Source organism: Calonectris borealis, chromosome 5, assembly GCF_964195595.1.
Source record: "Calonectris borealis chromosome 5, bCalBor7.hap1.2, whole genome shotgun sequence".
NCBI lineage: Eukaryota > Metazoa > Chordata > Aves > Procellariiformes > Procellariidae > Calonectris > Calonectris borealis.
This window is the reverse complement of record NC_134316.1, coordinates 25,158,148-25,177,124: the sequence shown is the minus strand read 5'-3', so window position 1 is coordinate 25,177,124 and position 18,977 is coordinate 25,158,148. Positions and strand designations below refer to the sequence as shown.

The 18,977-nt window shown below is 45.4% G+C and overlaps 1 protein-coding gene across 4 annotated transcripts in view; it reads left to right on the top strand.

Annotated features, from left to right (window-relative positions):
• ADCK1 (aarF domain containing kinase 1) overlaps positions 1-18,977 on the top strand; it is an 80,989-nt gene that overhangs the window by 10,651 nt on the left and 51,361 nt on the right. The gene's annotated exons all lie outside the window — the stretch shown is intronic.

Below are 18,977 nucleotides of genomic sequence, written 5' to 3'. Positions count from 1 at the left end.
TGTTTTCCTATGTAAGACAAAAGATGACTGCTGTGAATGTGGATACAGGTATTTTTTTAAATGGAGATGAGATAGCAAGGAGAGAAAGGATCTGTGGTCAAGGTGTCTTGGGAGACAGTGGGAATCCATTCTTGTATTAACTTTGTTGGCTACAGAATTGCTTTGTCAGGGAAAAGCCATTTGAGGAGGTTAATTAACTTTCCTCCTTTTGAGACCAGAATGAGGATGTTCTCATTCAAACTCCTGGTTATTGGGCTGTCAGTATCTGGGCAAATATTTGGAAGGCGTAACCTTGTGCCATCATTATACAGAATACATTTTCTTGCTCCTTGGAGGCTGTTCCTGGTGTTTGTTGTGTTTGCTTCTCATGGTGGGGTGGGTGTTTTCAAAACGAGCTATGTCTCATACTGAAGTTGCCCGACTGGAGGATCCTGGAAAGAAAATGAGTGAGTGTACATGTGCGTGTGTTTTCAAAAAATAACCTACGGTTTCTGGAAAGTTCAGACCAATGAAATAGTCCGTGTCTTTGGAATTCCCTCTTGATTCAGTAACACTGTGTGCCTTAAATAATAGGGAGTGATGTCCTAAAATAGTTTCTTCATGATGGAAGTAGACTGCATCTGCAGAGAGAAATCCCCGGGAGCTCTCCATGGCATTCCTTCAAAAAGGAATGTGAATGGGGACCATGGCCTGTTCTACACCGCCGCCAGTGCGTGCGGTGGTGGCTCTCTTTGCCTGTGCTTCAACCTGTGGTGAACTGGGATGAGAAGAAGCCAATGAACTTCCCTAGGAGACATGGAATAGCCATTAGGTGGCAGTGACTTTCTGTCACCAAGCTAAATGGGAACCAGTAATAGAGATGAAGAGCTTCACAGACCATCCATAGTCCCTGAGCTGATCATGTTAGGTTGCCCTATTATGTGCTCCCCAGAATATCTCTTCATCTAAAAGGCATGGTCGACGCTAGTGCAGTCTAAAAAAGCTACTAGGAGGGCCAGCTGGTAGCTTGATGACTCTACATATCAGCACTGCTGTCTAGCAAACTTCCTGCTAACACATAAAGCATGAAAGCTTTGCGCTGAAAACACATAACAAGCTGTAAAATAAATCTTATAATTATAAGACACTTCCTTTTCCTCCTTCTGCTTTCTAGAGTGGTGTCAGCTGAACATTATGGCCACAGCATCTCTAGGTTTTAATTCTGTAGCATTAGGGAGGTCCATTTCTTTGGGGATGTGTGCCTATAAACCAGGATGTTCTTCAGTCCTCTACAGTGATTTATGCAGAGAGATGGGCCATCTCACTGTGACATTTTTGGAGGAGGAAGGAGGAGAGAAGTGAGGGGAAAGAGGCAGTGCCTCATTTATTGCACTTTTTTTCCTGGCTGTGCACCCTTGTCCCTGAAGTGCTTCACTCCAAGTACATGAGTGTGAGGTGTCAGGCACACCACTTGCCTAAGTGGTCCTGCATCTTTCTTGCACCTCCCCAGCAGGAGTGAAACGGTGTGCCTTGGGAGCATTTAGCCTTCTCTCCTCCAGGTGGGGCTATCCCTTTTCATTTGAATCCCTGAAGACCTCATTACTTTGCTTTCGTATAGCTGCTGAAGAGGTACATAATAGCCAGAGGAATATCTGAAGAACATCTCAACTGGTACAGTGAGGAAACCATTAGGAAGTCCTTGAAGGCTGTAGGCTGCAGGAGCCTGCACCATCAGGAGCACTATAAAAAAAGCAAATGGAAAGTGAAAAAATAATCTTGTTTTATTAAGTGTTTCAACTACGCCTTGAGTCCCAATGTGAAATGAACACTCAGCAGTGCAAAGTCAAGAAATATGGCAAGAGGTGGTATCTTCTTTGAAGAGCTCATGGTTGAGATTTGTTTATTTGCCTAGATTTTCACCCTAGATGTGAGTGGTGCGAATAGATATGCACTTAGGATTTCTCAGTGGGTTGAAAGCCTGTGTAAAGAGGGAAGGAAACAAAAAGAAAGCTGGAATTGCGTAGGATGCCACTGTAAGTAACTTAAGGCTGGTCCCATTGAATCAGGCCCTAAGTAGGGATGTTTTCTTAATGAAGGACTGCGTAGCCTTGAACTACTGGCCAGTTTATACGACTTGGTTGTTGGAGGCCACCAGTAGAGCTGACAGGTAGGCAGTGCTTTACCTGTTTTAGAAATAGGAAGACAGCTGGCTTGAGATTTTAAGTAATCTTATCTGAGACTAGGAAAAATAGATACCTAAAAGATTTGTTTGGGGATAGAGACACATCGGTACTTGCAATGGCAAACTGGCTTCTTAAATGTTGTTTTGTTGAGTCCTTAGCAAGACCCGTATTGTGGATTCTGTTCCCCTTTCTAAGGTTACTGTAGTCAGCTTGCAATGAAACACCAGCTTGAAGGACCCCAAATTAGGAGTACAGAGATGCAAAAACAGGGGTGAAAAGACTGGTGTGGCATGCAGAGGATATTTCACATATCATGCCAGGCTGGAATTTCAGGGCAGGACTGAATACTGCAGATTTGCTCTGCTAAACCAGTGACCTTATCACATTCTCCCCAAAGTGTATCTGATAAAAGAATGCGCAGGGTAGCACACGATTATCTTACCTGTCAAGCCAGTGTCTTCATTTAGTCTGTTAAGTCAGTGTTGAGGGAATTGCTGTGGTGGGTGGCGTCTTGCAAACACTTCTCTGGACTTCTTGGCAACATTGAAGGCGTCTTAGTGGGTTCCAGGCAAACCGTTTTACCTATGGGGACCACCCTGTTTGCATACTTGAGGGAAAGGTGTCTCTGAAGGGAACTCTGCTGTCTTCCCCCATCTGGTGCCCCAGGGCCAGACAGGATTCTGCCAGGCTGAGGAAGCCCTAGGGACGAGGAAAAAAGGAAGCTATGTTTCTCTTGAGTTGGAGCAGTTGCTGATTTAGTCTAGGAACACAACAAAATGTAAAATTCAGTGCCAGGTTTGGAAGCTACTCTTTACTTTATTGACTAGGGTGTTCAGGTACTCTGCCTAGAAATCTGCTGATGTGAGGACATGTCTGCATTTTTGTACATCTGGACAGGCACATCTGTCTGCCTGTAGACGTGTGTGTTCAGGGTGTGAGTGCTTCTGTTGAAACAGCCACTTCCAAGACAGAGTCAAAGGTTCGAAGATGGCTTTGGAGGAGTGAATCCAAGATGGTAATCGCATTCACTGCTAGCCTAGTTAAGCCTACTTTTGGTCCCATAGAATTGGTTTGGGGTTTCTTTTTGTTTGTTTGTTTTCTTCTCTTTTTTTTTTTTAATTTGAGAGTCCTGTCTCAGTGGCTGCAAATTCTGCTGATGGTGCACCATTCAGAGCAGCTTGCTGCTCCTTCCTCTGCAGCAGCATCATCTTGGCAGGTCTGACACCAGTAACAACTTGTTTTGTCAGTGTACTAAGCTGATGTGACTTGGAAGGGGCCCACAGGGAGCAGATAAACATAGTGACAAGGGTCATCTTTATAAAGCCTCCACTCTGTTCCTAGCTCCACTTTAACAATGAATCTGCATGTGAGCCTGCACATATATACACATGCACAGTGCTTTATGAAATACCTCCTGCCAAGCCTGGATCCATTTACTGTCTTGCCAGCTTTGTTGAATTTAGAGGTAAATTCACTGAAAAGGTCACTAGCAGAATTGCTTTTCAAAAAAAACCCAGCTCCTAAAATGTCTTTACTGCCCCTGCAGTCTCTTTTCGAAAATGTACTTGTTGCCTGTGAACTCTGTATCTGTGCAGCCTGTTTGTGATTGTAGGGTTGCTCTGAACACAAGTTGTTTTTTGCAGGATTGCTGAAGGGCAGCAGGCTTTGCTCTCCCATTTGTTTATCGTAGGACTGTTGTGTGAAAAGAAGTAGGGAAGGTACAATTTCCTCCCTTGGGCCCTTTCCTTTGTGTTCATAGTCAGGCAGCACAGCTGGGCAGTTCCAGAGCCCAGCAGGAGCTGTTTCATCTCTGGAGTGCTCTGGTATCACCTGTGCTGTCTCTCCTCTTCCTCTCCAGGACAGCTTCCCTGCTTCTATTTCTTGCAGTAAGTTGAGGTTTTGCTGTGGCAATCTGAATTGGGAGTTATTCACTGCCAATATACGGAGTGGTGATCCTTGACTGGGGAACATTGTTATAATGAAATGATGATGGGGAGGGAGAAACAGCAAGGCTGTTAGCTGGAACCGTCCTTTCCTCGCTCTGAGCTGGTGCTTGTACGGGGCTGTGTGCTTGAAGACAAGAGCTGTGTGCAACCTGATGCACGTGAAGGGCTCCCAAGAGCTATACCAGCTCCTGCCTCCCTGACCGGCAGGGTTAGATCAGCCGCAACTTTGCTTGACCTCTGCTGGCCCCAGAAGCCACAGGCTAGGGACTAAGTCTGTACCAGGAGTGAGGGTGATGTCTGATTCTTTTAAACCTATGTTTTGATTTTCGGGTAGCAAGTGTTTGGTAATGTGGCTCAGGACTGAGCAAAATGCAGGCAGAAGCAGCTTCACGCATGTACCTCTCCTGATATATCCCCGCCTGAATGCATGCAGCTTCCCTTGCTAGCCCTCCACAGCTGACCGCTCCGTTCACTTGTGCTGCCATCCTGTACCAGGCCTGAATCAGCTTCCTGCTCTCCTGATTCTCCTGCAGCCTGCCCCAGCTCTGCCCTTACCTCTCCTCACTGATGCCTCAGCCCTGGCTGCCAACTCCCTGGCCCCCGCTGTACCGCTGTCAGATTGGGTACAGACTTACCCTACCAGGTCCTACATTCATTAGCAACTCACGTGGCAAAGATTTGCCACAATCTTAGTTTTTTGAGAAAATTGAGACCCAGGCACTGGGTGGATTCATCGCCAGCCCCAGTCAGGACAGCTCTCCCAGGCTGTGGCTTTGCACACTCGTGTCAATGGCAGCCAAGCCAGCAGGTTTCCCCTTCCCAGTCCCTTTCTGAAGTAGGATTCCCAGCACTGGCAGAGCTTGGTCCTCACCTGGAGAGACGAGCTCCACTCTGTGTGTACCTTAGCTTCGTTCCTGGAAATCTCACTCCAGAAACAGTCAGATGTCAGGTTCCGTAAAGTGCTGAAATCTGATGAGCTCACAGCCCAAGGAATTCTTCCATTTACAAACAGTCTAGGAACCCATAATATTTCATATTAATATTCAAAGACTAATGCAGGCGTGTGGTTTTTATTTGAAGGATACTAAGCTTAAATAAAGCAACAACAAAGAAGTCAAGCTCTGTCTTTTTGCAAAATCTTTGAAATGGTGGGACGTATGTGTAGCTAATGAAGGAAAGTTCCTTTAAATATTTTTAAAAAGTGTTCACTGCTTATAGTTGTTGGATGTATGTGTAGTAAATTAAAGAAGAAGCAATGTATAGATAAGACTACTTCCCCACACAACCCCATCCCAGTGGCAGATGCCCCTCTTTCCACCTGCATTGCTCAACAAATTTCATCTCAAGAGGGGAAATGAATTCTCAGTTGCAACATGCCTAGTAATTAACCGTGCTGTAATTCTGATGTGCAATGCTGTCACCCACCATCGGGTGGGAGTGGAAAAGGCACTGCGTTTTGTTGATGGTTGAACATTTGTTTTCCTCATCATTTTGACACCAGAGGTAATTGCCATTCCTGGAATATTCTCTTGCTACCATTACAAAGCAACTGTTAGGGACAAATTAATTATGAAGAATCTTGTTATGACAGATTAATAGGCCAACAGAGGAGATTTCTTTTTCTTCTTTCAGGCAACTGAATAGTAAAATCTAACAGCTCCCGTATAACTGCTAGAAACACGTGCTTCTCTGTAAGCCAAGACATATTTTGTTGGAGATGGGGGATTTGCAAAACTAAGGCTAGAGTATAGAGTGGGTTTCCAAGCTTGCTTTTACTGAGCTTTTGGTTTCCCAATATCATATGCCAAAATGAGCTTAAGTCTGGGCATTGCCATATGGAGGGGAGGTCTTCATGGTTGCTATTGGACCAATGTCTTCTGTCTGGGTCATGGTTGAGCAGCATCATGAAGGCTTGGAAGCGAGGAATGCTGGACTTGCGGATTTGATGGATTTTAGAACATAAAGACATGAAGTCATTATCTGGACTGCTTTATGGCCACTAAGAGTTCCCTGTGGCCAGGAGGTCAGATCTGATGTGCTGGTTGAGTTCCAAGTGACCAATGATGTTCTGCCTGCCTTTGTCCCCCTGGAAGTTGCAGACTACTTGCCACAAATTATTCTTGAGGGGTGCTTTCTTGGGACTGTTGTGATGTGGCCCATAGATGGCTGCCTTCCTGTAGTGGAGGTGATTGAGGCACCCTGCCTCCCTGTGACTGAAGCGTTCTGTCCAAGTCCAGGGGAGGAGAAGTTTGAAATATCTGGATTACTCACAGCTGTGTCTAGAAGCTTACCCAACTTATGTGTAGTCAGGACAGCAATTTATGTGGACTTGGTAATTGTGCTTCCAAAGAGGCAGTTAGATATGTATCTCATAGTTGACTGGCTACTATGGGATGCTAGTGAATCCCAGGTGCTGATGAGCCCACAATTAAAAAGGAGTCTATTTTAGGCTCCAGAATAGGCATAATCTAGATTCAAGTAAGCCTCCTGGAGGAGACTTATTCACATTCTCAGCTTTACCTTCTTTGAAATCTCACTCAAGTTGTCAGGCAGACGTTTTAACAGAGTTTATCACCTCCAGCCAAGTACTTGTACACACAGCACTCTGTTCCTGCCCAGGAAAGGAACACATCCTCTGTGCTAATCAATACACAGCGCCCTTTCGTGCCATGATCTTCTTAATGAGAGAACAGTGAAGCTCCACTGTTTTTCAGAGACCAAACCAAGACCATGTTTATCCCATTTTCCATCTTCCCCTGCCTGCAGACATCAACTCCCTGTTTCACTGTGGCTTCATCCTTCTCCATGGGATTTCTGTATCTCTGTGTGGAGTATGTAAATGCTTTAATAAAATGACTATATGAAGCCAGAAGTCATAGATAGCACTACTTTTGGATTACTAGCATCTGATTTCTTTTCATTGCTTTGCTTCACACCCATCTTGTGTAGTGCTAATTCTCTATGGTCCTTTTTGGCGTGCAAATTTTGTCTTTGGGACTATCCACAGTGATTGTATTTTGCCAGCAAGGACTGATTCTTTGGAGGATCTTTGTCAACGTTATTTTTCTGTCAGGTTTTGTACTGATTGCCTTTGTGATAGGCCTTTTGTCTTGAGTTTACTATTTACCTTCTAGTCAACATTAGAAATTGTCTGTCTTTGACTAGCATGTTGATGGAGATCATCTCTTGCCTATTATCTCCACTGCAGTGTCATCTTTGTTTTCTCTTGTCCAGTGTTAGCCTCTTACACCAGATTTTCCCCCTTTTGACAAAGGAACCTTGACTTTTGCTCATGTGAGATTCAAACTGAAACCTCTGGATTCCTAGATGGCGCTTTCTTTTTTAAATTGTGGCAAGCACTGCCCGATTTGCATTTTTTTCTACAAAGAAGTTGTAACTGGGTAGTGATGGACCAGGCCTTCCTTACCTTGCCCCTTGGGGTACTTGCACAGGTGATCTGTGGTAATCATATCATCTCATATATCATATATCATATATCTGTGGTAAGCATCTCATATATCAAGAAAAAATCCACCCTAGATTTCCACCTGATAAAGCCCATTTCCTGCTATTTGTAGTTGCTTCTCTGGAAGAGTCGGGATTAAGGGTAGGGATATTCCTCCACAGGCAATTCCTGAGCAGGAATCTATTTTACAATTTCCTAGGCTGAACCACTACTGACCGGTCACTTTGATCCTGCATGGGATACGTAACCTGGAGGTGGAGGCTTTCTGCTCCTTTTCTTCTTGGCTCAGCTCCCCAGGCACTGTTAATGTTTCCTGTTGCACCCAATTGCTTGTAAATAAAATAATGGCTGACAGTGAGTCTGCAGGTGGAGGGACACTCCGTTTTCTTAAAATTAGAATGAAACAAGACATCCAACAGGTTTACTGACTATTTTATCCTAGGTTCTTATAATGTTTGACATTTACAAATGCAGCATCCCTCCCTCATGGATGCTCATTCATCTCTCAGATGAGAGGGAAAACTCAACAATTGGCAATGGAAAGGGCAAAATGTTGAATATGTAATTGTATATAAAGATGATCTCAGTTTTATTCCCTTCACAACCTTGGTGAGCCATAGCCAAGTGCAGGGTAGACACGTACAATATTGTTCATTGTGATACCAGCTGCAATAAAGGCAATTGCTTCTGGTACTGCTGGGGGTGATTCCTTCTGCTCATTGTGGGAGCAAAACTAATCTAGTCTGGATAATGAATAACCAACATGCAGCCTCACCTGGGCTCTCCTTTTATTCTTCTCAGTATGGTGCCACGTCAAATATTCATATGTTTTACTTTATTAAACTGCTATCTCATGCTAGTTTTAAGAGGCACCCTCAAAGCCAATATAGGTTCTCTCTGTTGTTTGTGTTCCTAGCAGCCATAAGGATTCAGTAGACCAAATGCTACCTTCACTGGCACCCACATAAGCCCATTTTTTCCAAATTCTGCTTCCATTGGCACCTGCACAAACCTATTGTTTTCAGTGAGAAAGCAAAGGAGCGGCTGCAAGGAAGGATCTGACCTTCTAATTGCAGTTTAACAAGTCTATTGATTGTGCATGAGTCAGAAGAGACACCAGGTCAGTCTCCCATAGTGGTGACATTGCTGGGATGCTAATAGACACCCAGTGCCTTTCTTGGTGTGGAGCTGTATGGTGTTAACTGGATAAAAAAGTTGGAGTAGTTTTTGTATATATATATATTTCACTGGAGTCAGCAACTCTGACTGATATCCAGAAGGGAACAGACCTGCTGAGTAACAAGGGGACATTTCTTAGTTTGGTTTTTTTTTTCCCAACATAGGCATTTTTTAAAGTAGAACTGCACTTTGCCATTGATGATCACTTACTGGCACTGCAGCCACTCTCTATTTGTTGGGTGTAGTGCTATGACAGTCATTGCAGTTTTTTGGAATTGACAGCGTAATCCCATGGTTGTTATCTTTCCTGACTTCCTCGTCAATCCGCTTTAATCACTTCTAGGTATTTCATGTGTTACTGTCTCTCTCCTCTTCAGGCATCCTGTTCCTATGGGAAGAGGTCTGTACTTTAAAGGTCAGAGCTTCTCAGATTAAAGAAGGGGAAAGAAATCTGCCTCTGTCAGTTTGGTAAGGGGATGTATTGAGATCTCTAGAGAGGCTGCAGTGGAAACCCTTCTTTCTGGGTTCTGAGACCAAGCTAAATGCTGGTGCCCGTCTGCGTGGCTGTAAGAGACGGAGCCCACTTGCTCTGCCCCCCTGGCAGTGGGAGTGACCTGCCAGGAGAGAAGTTGCATATGTGCAAGGGAGAGAAGCTGCTGTTGCACGGTTTAATTGCCTGACGTTGACTCAGATAGGTCCTGACTGGAGGTCAGCTGTGACGTGCAGCTGGTAGGGTGGGATTCAACTGTTGGGAAGAGAAAAATGTCAGCCCAGATTCTTCGGCATTGACAAAGTGGATGTGACGATTTCTCCCCTCCAGCTGCAACGGCTGCCTCTGCACTTCCTTCTTCCCTGCACACCCACACTAGGAGAGCAGACTGTGTGAAGCTACCCTGTCTTGACCTCAGCTGCTGAATTAGATGAGACTTAGCTGAGCTTTCTCCATCTTTCCTTCTGTGCTTGGGCCATGCATCCTGATAAACCTCACCTTTCAGTGTGTCTTTCAGTGTATCTTCTGTCTGTTGGTGCTTCCTGTGGACTCCATGGCTTTTCCGGCTCCATTTTATGGCAGGATGGGGTGTGGGGACTAAGAGAAGAGACTATCAGATGTCCATATGCATGTCTGCTGCTAGGATCCTTCACTTTGCTTTGAAGGCCAGGAATATTCAGCATTGAACAGATTCCCTTGATACTCATTTTATCTCATCTTCCACCTCTTCACTAGCCCTAGTAACACCCTGTATGTTTCCCTTCCCATTTACAGTGTCTGACCTCTTGAGTAGTTGGAAAATGTTACCAGGTCAACCTTCTTGGCACCATCTGGTTTTATTATTGAGGACAAATCATGAAACTCTCTCTCGTTTACACCATACTGGTTCATCTCTCTTGCAGTAGCTCCTGATGTACTTTTCCTTGTTTGTTTTGCTCTCTCTACTCTGTCTGGGACTTCAGACCTTTTTTGAAGTGAAGAGATCATCTCTACACTCTTCTTTCCAATGCGAAGCCTCCTTATGCACAGCCATAACTGTATGAGCTTCAGTGACAGCTAATTCCCACTGTGGCCTTGTTTGAGCTCTTCCCCCCACGCTCCCCACGGCCCCGGACCAGCGCTCACTTCCCATGTTACTTCCCTCCCAGGATCTCCTTACGTGGACATAGCTGTTTGGGGAGTGTTCTCCCTTCAGGTCATTTTTGCTGCACAACATCATCTCTTGCTGTTCAGTCTAGTCTACGGTTTCTGTAGGGTGTGTCAGCAGCTCCTGGTTAGGGAACACTCCTGAATGTAACGCACATCTCGGTTGATCTTGTTCCTTATAATAACTGAAAATAGCAAATAAAACAGGGCTTAATAGGACTGATGGCTGGGAGCCGCCCACCACAGCTAAACACAAGGCTATATAAGGTGGTGTCTTTACAGCCCTCAGTTTGTTTTTACTGCCATCCCACGTGGTCTGATCCAAGCTGAGCTGAATTAATTTTGTTAGCAAGATTTTGAGAGATGCTGTGTCAAATTTATTATCATTTCACCTGCCTCCATAACAGGAGCTGCAGGCACTGTGATCAATGGATTGAGACACGTGCCTAATTTCACTGCGGCTTCTGTAAATGTCTCTGTGCCTTCTGCAGCCATGCTGTTGAATGACTTCCTATTCTCCGTGGGTGCTCTGCAACAAAGCACAGGACAGATCTCTTTGTATACCAACCCTATAAGGACAACAAGGCACTGAGGGCGCTTTTGGGAACCTGCTGGCTTTGCAAGTATTATACATCTCTCTATACATAGGTCTGGTCCTTCCTTCTCATGCAAATCTGATCTGATCTTATCCTCATGTGTAAGTTCAATTCACATAAGTGTACATGCCCCAAAAGAGAGCCTGTGTGAAGACAAGACCAGGTATTGTCTTCTGAAGTGGACTCCCCTCAGGGTAAAACAGCTTCAAGCATCACCTTGTTCACTGGAGGTGATGTCTGTAGGTGTAAAGGTGACTCTCAGATTCCCATCTTCAGCAGTTGGATCTGGAACTGGTAGTGGGAGAGCATAGGCAGGTAATGCCATAGCCACAGAAGTGCTTCATCCCAGTTATTTTGGCATGTTATTTTCCCCTTGTCTCTGACCATCCCTTCCCTGTGCTCCTTGTTCTTCCTACTCAGGAGACATAGACAGAATAGTGCATTATATCACAGAGGTGTCTAGAGGGGAAACAGCTGCTCCTTTCTGATTTTTCTCCTGAACTGCCCCACAGATAACTAATTGCAGCTCAGTTGCTTCTATTAGCTATTTACCTAAAATTGAGCTGCCTAATGAAAATGTTTCTAATTAATACGAGGCAGATTAAAACTCATTACAGCAAGGTCGTCAGTAATGAGAGATAATCAGAGCACAAATGACCGAGCTTGGAGCAAAATGAAGATGGAACGCAAGGAGGCTATCGGCGCTGGTTGTGCATGCACCAGCCAGCAAGGGCAGGGTTCAGCAAGGTGACTGCCGGCGCTCCATGCTGCAGTCAAGCAACACTGCTTCCTTCTCTCAGAGCTGCTTGGGAAGTGTCTGGCTGAAGAGATGGACCTCAATCCAGCGTAAATGTTTCCTGAATCAAGTGACATCTCAAACTAGGAGTTTGTTGCGAGGCCACCCCTTAGTCACCTGTACAGATTGTTAGGAACCATGTTGTGAATCAGGGGATTAGCGGGAAGAGCATGGGAGGACGTGTGGCGTAGGTGGGAGGCCAATGTCTGTGTGCACTTGTGCGTGGAAATTCAGAGGCCTGATGGCTCGGATGGTGGCAGCTTGCACATCTGTTCAGCGTGAAATGGGCTGGCCTAGGTTTGGAAAAGTCCCTCTTGATCTCCAGGGAAGATTTGCACACATCATGAAATGTGTTTGCTTTAATTTCAGCTGCCTTTAGCACTGGTGATACAAGGCCCCAGCACCAACACCAGATTGCAGCTGTCTGATGCAGACTCACCGTGTATATCCTTCCAGTTGCCCAGAGTTCACTGGCCATCCTGCTGGTCGTGTGACTCCTTGTTCCTGTGTTTGTGCAACTGAGAAGCTAAGAAATCGTTGCTTTAGTCTAGGGGATCATCTCTACCCTTTATCCTTTGCAAGCTATAAAGCTCTCTTTCTCACTTCCTGGCTGTCCCACTGGCAACCTACTGTTGTGCCAGAATTTCTGAAGGATTTTGATATCTGCTAGGACTATTTTGAGCTGTGGAAGTCAAAACTGAGGTTTAGGGGAATGCCTTTTTAACCAGGGTTTGCACCAAGGGGAACTAACTAAAAAGTATGCGTCTGAACAGGTAACAATGTACCTGCCTAAGTGGGAACGTATGGAATGGCCTACTCTCATATGGGCAGGCAAAGACCCATAGGTAAATCTTTAGGAATGTTATACATAACTTACACAAATAATGAATTATTAGGTAGTAGGGTACATTGCACCAGGAGTTATTCCAATTCCAAAGACATGGATCTGTCCGTGATCAGCAGTATGATCAGTTAGTATTGGTATAAGGAAGCTTTTGAATGGGAGATATCTGGCATGCATAGGAATGAGATTTTGTAAAAGGTAGGCAGGAAAGATAGTACAAAAAGGAGGCCATAATAATTCCATTTAGAGTTGTGTGTCTCCTTGCAGCAGCCCTGCTGTCAGTCAGTTTGATTACCAGGCTGACAGTGTTAGTGAAGGCTATAGTAGCATATATTAACTGTATGCGTATTCAGATTTGCTGAAAGAGGAGATAACAGCCCCTTGGACGCAACTGCACTGTCATTGCAATGGGTTCTAGGTTTTCTATTGCTGTTTTTAAAGCACCCAAGTACCCTGTTCACTTCACCAGTAGCTGTATCCTCTCTAAATATCTTCACAGATATTTTGGTATGGCACTTGATTTCAGTCTTTCACTGTGTTAAATTGAGGTGGACATCCTTTCATTCCTCTCCAGTTTGTGCTGACCTGGGTCATCTAAAGCTGTTCCGTAGTTTTACCAGTTGTGTGCATATGGCCCTGTCATTATCAAGGGTGGAAGAGAAAAGGACTGTGGCCAGATTCCTTTCCTATCTTCTCTGACATGTCTTTTCTTCCTCCCTGACTTACGTGTTTTGGGGATACGCACTGCAGAGGTGTGATGACATCCTCTCTTCCCTCTGTATGGAGTCCAAGGGACAGCCTGGCTCTTCCAGTCCAGTCTCCTGCCACTGCAGGCATCCCTGGAAGAGCTGTCTTGTCCAGGGTGGCTGACAGCGTGTATGCCTGGGATGCTCCCACACACTGTGTGCCACAAGATACTTCCCAGCATCCCAAATCCTTAATATGAAAGACCATAAGCAGCAATTCTGCAGTGCCATGGGAAGAAAGCAGGAGTCCATCACCAATGTCCCAAGTCCTTGCAATGGCAGGTAATTTAGTAAATACAGAAGATCCTTGGAAGCCTTGGTTGAACGTCAGGAGAAGGGGTGACTGATTTAACCAGAATGTGGGAACTGGATACACCAAATAAGTTCTTTAAAGATTTTAATGATGCTGGGAGCATCAGTGCATCCTGTTTTCATTCTGTCTCTCACTGTGGCCAATCAATAGGGTAATTTTTGTCTCGATGCCTTGAGCAAGAGTGTTTAAAGCCCTTTAGACATTTTATTACACGTAATGTTCTTATGAGTCTGTAAAATGGGGGACAGCGATCCTGAATTTTGTAAAGAGCTTTGTAAAAGGACTTTTAGAGATGAAAAGCTCCATATAAAATCAGGTATGGTTGTTTTATCATAAATGTCTAAAGCCTTTCTGAATTCCATTAAGCTTTTGGCTTCTGTGTCCTCCGCCAGTGAGTGCCACTGGTTAATGCTGTACTGTGCAACCTTTAAAAAGGTTGTTACTTTGTGGAATGCTCTATTATTTGCTGTTTTGTGAGAGCTGGAAATAGGAATGGGAGATTTTATTTTTATTATTTCATATAACTCTTCTCCCTTATGCATCAACTCTCTCTAATCTAAACAGTCCCCTAACATTTCAGATCTCTTTTTTTTATAGACTCTTTTCAAGTCCATGATCATTTTCCCCTATCCTTCTCTGCCCTCTTCTTTTTCTTCTGTACCTCTTTTTGTGATGGGATGTCCAGAATCCAAGGTGAGGTTGTGCTTTCAATTTATACAGTGGCATTTTGATATTTTTAATGTTTCTCTCTTTTCCTTTCTTAACAGAGTCAAACAGCTTGTTTGGGTTTTCCTGACCCCCACTGTGCATTGTTCAGGTGCCTTTTCTGAGCCGTCCACAACAATGTGATGCAAGTGTTGGGTGGTTACAGTTAATTTAGAGCCCATCAGTGTGTGCGGGCAGGATAAATTGCACCTTCCAATATGTGTAACCTTGCAGCCTCTATGCTGAGGGTGATCTGCCAGTCTATTGTTTGTTCACCTGTCTTTGGTAAGGACTTGGCAGGGCTTATTTTTCCGTAGTGGTGAATAATTTCTGTTGCATCTCATGAAATTTTTGTCACTGTTCTCCCCTTTGCCGGATCACTAGCAGGGGAATTAAACCTTGCTGTAAGAATGGATGTAATGGGACACTCTGCTGTTTGTTTTTGACAGTGGTGCAGGTCAACCCATTTATAGTAGAGAGCCCTTTCTGCCTTGTGGGTGCTACCTGTACCTGTTTCCCTTTTTATCACATTTCTCAGTGTTTCCAGTGCTAGTTCAGCCTCACTGGAAGTAACAACATCGCAGGTGCTAATGTAGACAGGGCTTCTGCAGTATCACCTCATCTAAAAGAATTCAAAGCAGGTTGAAATGAAGCTGTGGTAAAAACATCACTAAATGTTGCAGCCTTGTCCTAACTAGGGTCCCCCCCTGCTGCTGTCTGTAGAGCTGGGCTTGGTGTTGCAAAGAGGGAATTCTGAGCCGGGAATGGGGTAAAATGAGCAAGTGATGTAAAGGAGTATTCTTGCATCTTCTCCAATAATTACTGTTTTCTTTTCACTCTTTGTGAGGGAATTTATTGAAAGGCACTTGAAAGTCCCAATAAATATCTCCCTTTTCTCTTCTATTGACCATTGCATTAACATGCTCAGAGTATTTTAGTGGACTGGTGAAGAATGATTTTTTTTTCTCTCAAAATCCCTATTGGCTTTTTTCAGTCATATCACATTTAGCTAGATGATTTTTAGTACTCTCTATATTGTCTCAACTAATTTAGTTGATACAGAATAAAAGCTTGCAGGACTGTAATTTCCCAGATTACCTGGATTTTTCTTAAATACAGGGCAACATTTGTTCCCCTTCAGTCCTCTGGAAGCTAACGGTTTTAATGTGCGATCCCTTTTTTATTATGATTATTAGCATCTCAGCTACTTTTTGAATTCAGCTGTAATTTTTATGTGATTGAAGTTTTCAAGGTATTTTCTGGAGACATCTTTCTTGAAATATTGTCTTGGAGAGTGTATCTATCTCCATTGTAAGCAGTGACGGGCAGGCTTCTCCTCAGCATCCTGCCCCATGCAGGGAATTGCCTGTAGCAGGAGAAGGTGCCTTCTTTCCCTTGCTCGGGTTGGGGTGGGTGGGATGCAAGCAGGCACCACGTGGCATGGAGCTGTTCCTGCTCACCTGTACCAGACTGCCCTCCAGTACGGAGGTGAGAGGAGGAGCAGCCCTTCTAGCCCTGTCCTCTGGGCGAAATCCAGCCTGACGTCCTTTGTGAGATGTCCGTGTTCCTGGAGGCAGCACTCATCACCAGGAATTTCTGGTGACTTGTTTGTTACGTCTTTGACTAATTGCATTTCAAATTTTCTCTCTGCATTCCTAATCCTCATTTCACGTTTTGCCAGCTATGAGTACGCCCTTCAGGGTTGGAATGACTTTTCTGAAGGATTTTTCATGTGAGGAGTGGCTTCCACCACTTACCTTATGGTCTTTAGTGGCCTTTCTGAGTCCTTTTGTCACCAGGTCTCTCACCAGATACCAGATACTCAGGTTTTCACCAGTGTATTTTAACTTTGGTATTTATTTTCTGTTAAATTAATTTCTTTATTTTTTAAGACCAGATTAGCATCTGCCAATTTGTGACACCTTGCACGTCTGATGCTCTAAAGAGCAGTTCTTTGCCAAGGTGTCTGTGAGTAAAGGCTCCTTCAAAAGCATCAAAATTACTTGGGAAGCCAGGTCAGCTTGTACATCAAGGGTAAATTAAAAAATGTCCCTTTGCAGCTCTGCTTGCTGAGTATGTGCTTCATCCCAGAGGTGCCTCCTCTCCATACCTGACAGTTATTACTTCTATTATGGCCCATATGGAACAATTTTAATAATTGGTGTTAATCCCAGTCTACCCAGGGTTTAGGTAAACCACGAGTCTGATAGCCATGTGGTGGGCCAACGGAGAATTTGTTCTGCTGAAATTTGGGGAAGGGGTTTGAGACAGAAAGAGATGCCCATGTGGACTGGGGAAAGAACCATATACACACTCAGACAGCTTTTGTGATGTGAAGTGCTTCCTGAGGGAGCCTTGTTCTCGGTAATCCTTGGAACATGAAATGCATCCTTTCTCTGCAATGTGCTCCTAGGCATGATGCATACAAGCAGCCCCCTCTCTAACTAGCTGTTGTTCCCAGCTCTTTTCCCGAATAGGAAGAATCTTCAAGGTATTGCTTGTGCAACAAAGAGCAATATCTTGTGAGATTTCTCGGAGAAAAGCTCTGAGCCATTCTGGGGATTTCCATTTACCCTGCAGTTTCTTCAAGGTAGGACAGAAACGTGGGTCAACAGTATCAGACACAGTGGTAGGAATGTGGCACTCTCACTTTGCCTATGATTAGGAGAAGTCATCTATCAGAGAAACAAGTGCTGCATCTGGACTATTACCTAGCTTGGGGAGATCCAGGCAATTAATAGATAGCCTTATGAACATTTTTCAAAAATCCTGACCTGGTTGATAAGAAAAGAGACCTTGGAAGCTGCATTCACAGTCCTGCTTCATTCTCACTGTACTTCTGCCTCTAATGCAGATTGGAGTTTTGTAAAATGTAGGGCTACAGATAGATTTCCTTCTTCTGAGACAAGTTGCCTGGTCATCTTGTGTCTCTCTAGCAGGGGTAGGAGCTGGCACTCCCTGGTCCGGACAGCCAGCCAGGGCTGTCTCTTAGGATTTTTAGCCAAGCCAGTTGTGAGAGCATGGTGGAGGATGCTGTGCATGGGGCTTTTGTTCTGTTTTGTTCCTGGAGCCCTCTGTAAGGATGTTCTCATCTCTCTTGGCCAGGACTGCTGTGTCCATGAGGCCAGCCAGGCTCTCTACAGGGTGGATAAGTTTGGGAGGGCCAAAATTTCCTCTGTCCTTGTGCTAGAGGAAAGAGGGGCTGTTTCTGCCTCCTCCTCAGCAGTGACCGACATGAAGGTACACCCTGCATCCAAGTGCGTCTACAACCAGTTGCATTTTCAGCTACGTGAGTTTTCCATCCTGTTTTTTCCATCTCTCTTGGAGATCCGTGTGGGGTGGGTAAGTGCATTGGAGCCAGCACCTCTACCCCGAGCTGGCTGCCCGGCCTCACACCCAGCACCACGCTACAGCCCCAGGCGTGCTGCTGCTCTGCCCTGAGCCACGCCGCAGCCTGGAGGCATTTGATGGGCTCCTGCTGTGCCTGTGGGAGGTTGCAGGGCCCTGTGCTGGCCCGTGCTCAGTGCTGGGGTTTTTGGAGCACATCTGCAAAGAGCCTTGCCACTGTTTCCTGCCTGCGCCCTGGGCTGTGGCTGCCTGATGCCTCCCGGGGGGGCAGCCGGCTGGCCACTGCTCCTCTTTCCCTTCGCTGCTGGCAGGGGGTTTCCTCCATGGCTGGAGGCAGTGGGCAAAGGGTGATTATTGGAGCTGCATAAAAGCTGTTTCCCTGTAATGGGCTGCACTCCCGGTGCTGTGACAAACTACTCAGCTGCTCTGGCTCCCTCCCTCCCACTGCCTTTCTCTTTCATCCCATTACTCCCTCACTGCTTTTCTTGCTCTCTCGTCCTCTTTCACAGCTTCCTTTCCTTGTCCCCTTTTGGCCTGCTTTTGCCCCGACCACACACAGGGAAGGAGAGCAGGGAAACAGCCAGGGCAGAGGCTTGCTTGCTTGTTACAGCAGGAGCTTTAAAGCTGGTGTGTAAAATGCAGCGCAGTAATGTGGGATACTTCAGGCATGCTCGTGGATGTTATTTTCTGCCTATGTATTTGCAAGTGCTTTTGAGCAGGCAGTATGCTGGGGGAAGCTCACTCTCCTAGCGCGAGTTACACTTGCCCGTGTGCACCCACCTGGGAAAGCGTGTGTGTGCGCCTGTGTGTGTGCATCAAGCTGTCAAGTCTCACACGCCGAGTGTGAGACTTGCACATTAGGCTTTCTCCTCACGCTCCCCTAGGCCTGTGTTTCGTGCATTTGCAGTTCAGCACCCAGTCTGTCCCCTGACGCATTCCCAAATGTGAGACACTCACCCTGTCCCATGATGTGACACGGCACTGCTTTGCACGGAGGGCAAAGATAGCCAGTAAATGGGGGGAGTGTGTGTGGTATTCGTGCGTGTTTGCGGTGGTGTTCCTTTCTGCCACGTACTTCGAGGCTTTTGGTGGAGTCCGTCACCACAGGATCTTGGGCAGATGAGGTCTGCAGACACAGGATTTCACCTTCAATGACTTCTGACACAGAAGCCAGAGGAATTAGGAACCTCTGTGCAGATAGGTGTCAGGCATTAACAGGAGATGGGTGCGGAGTTATTTT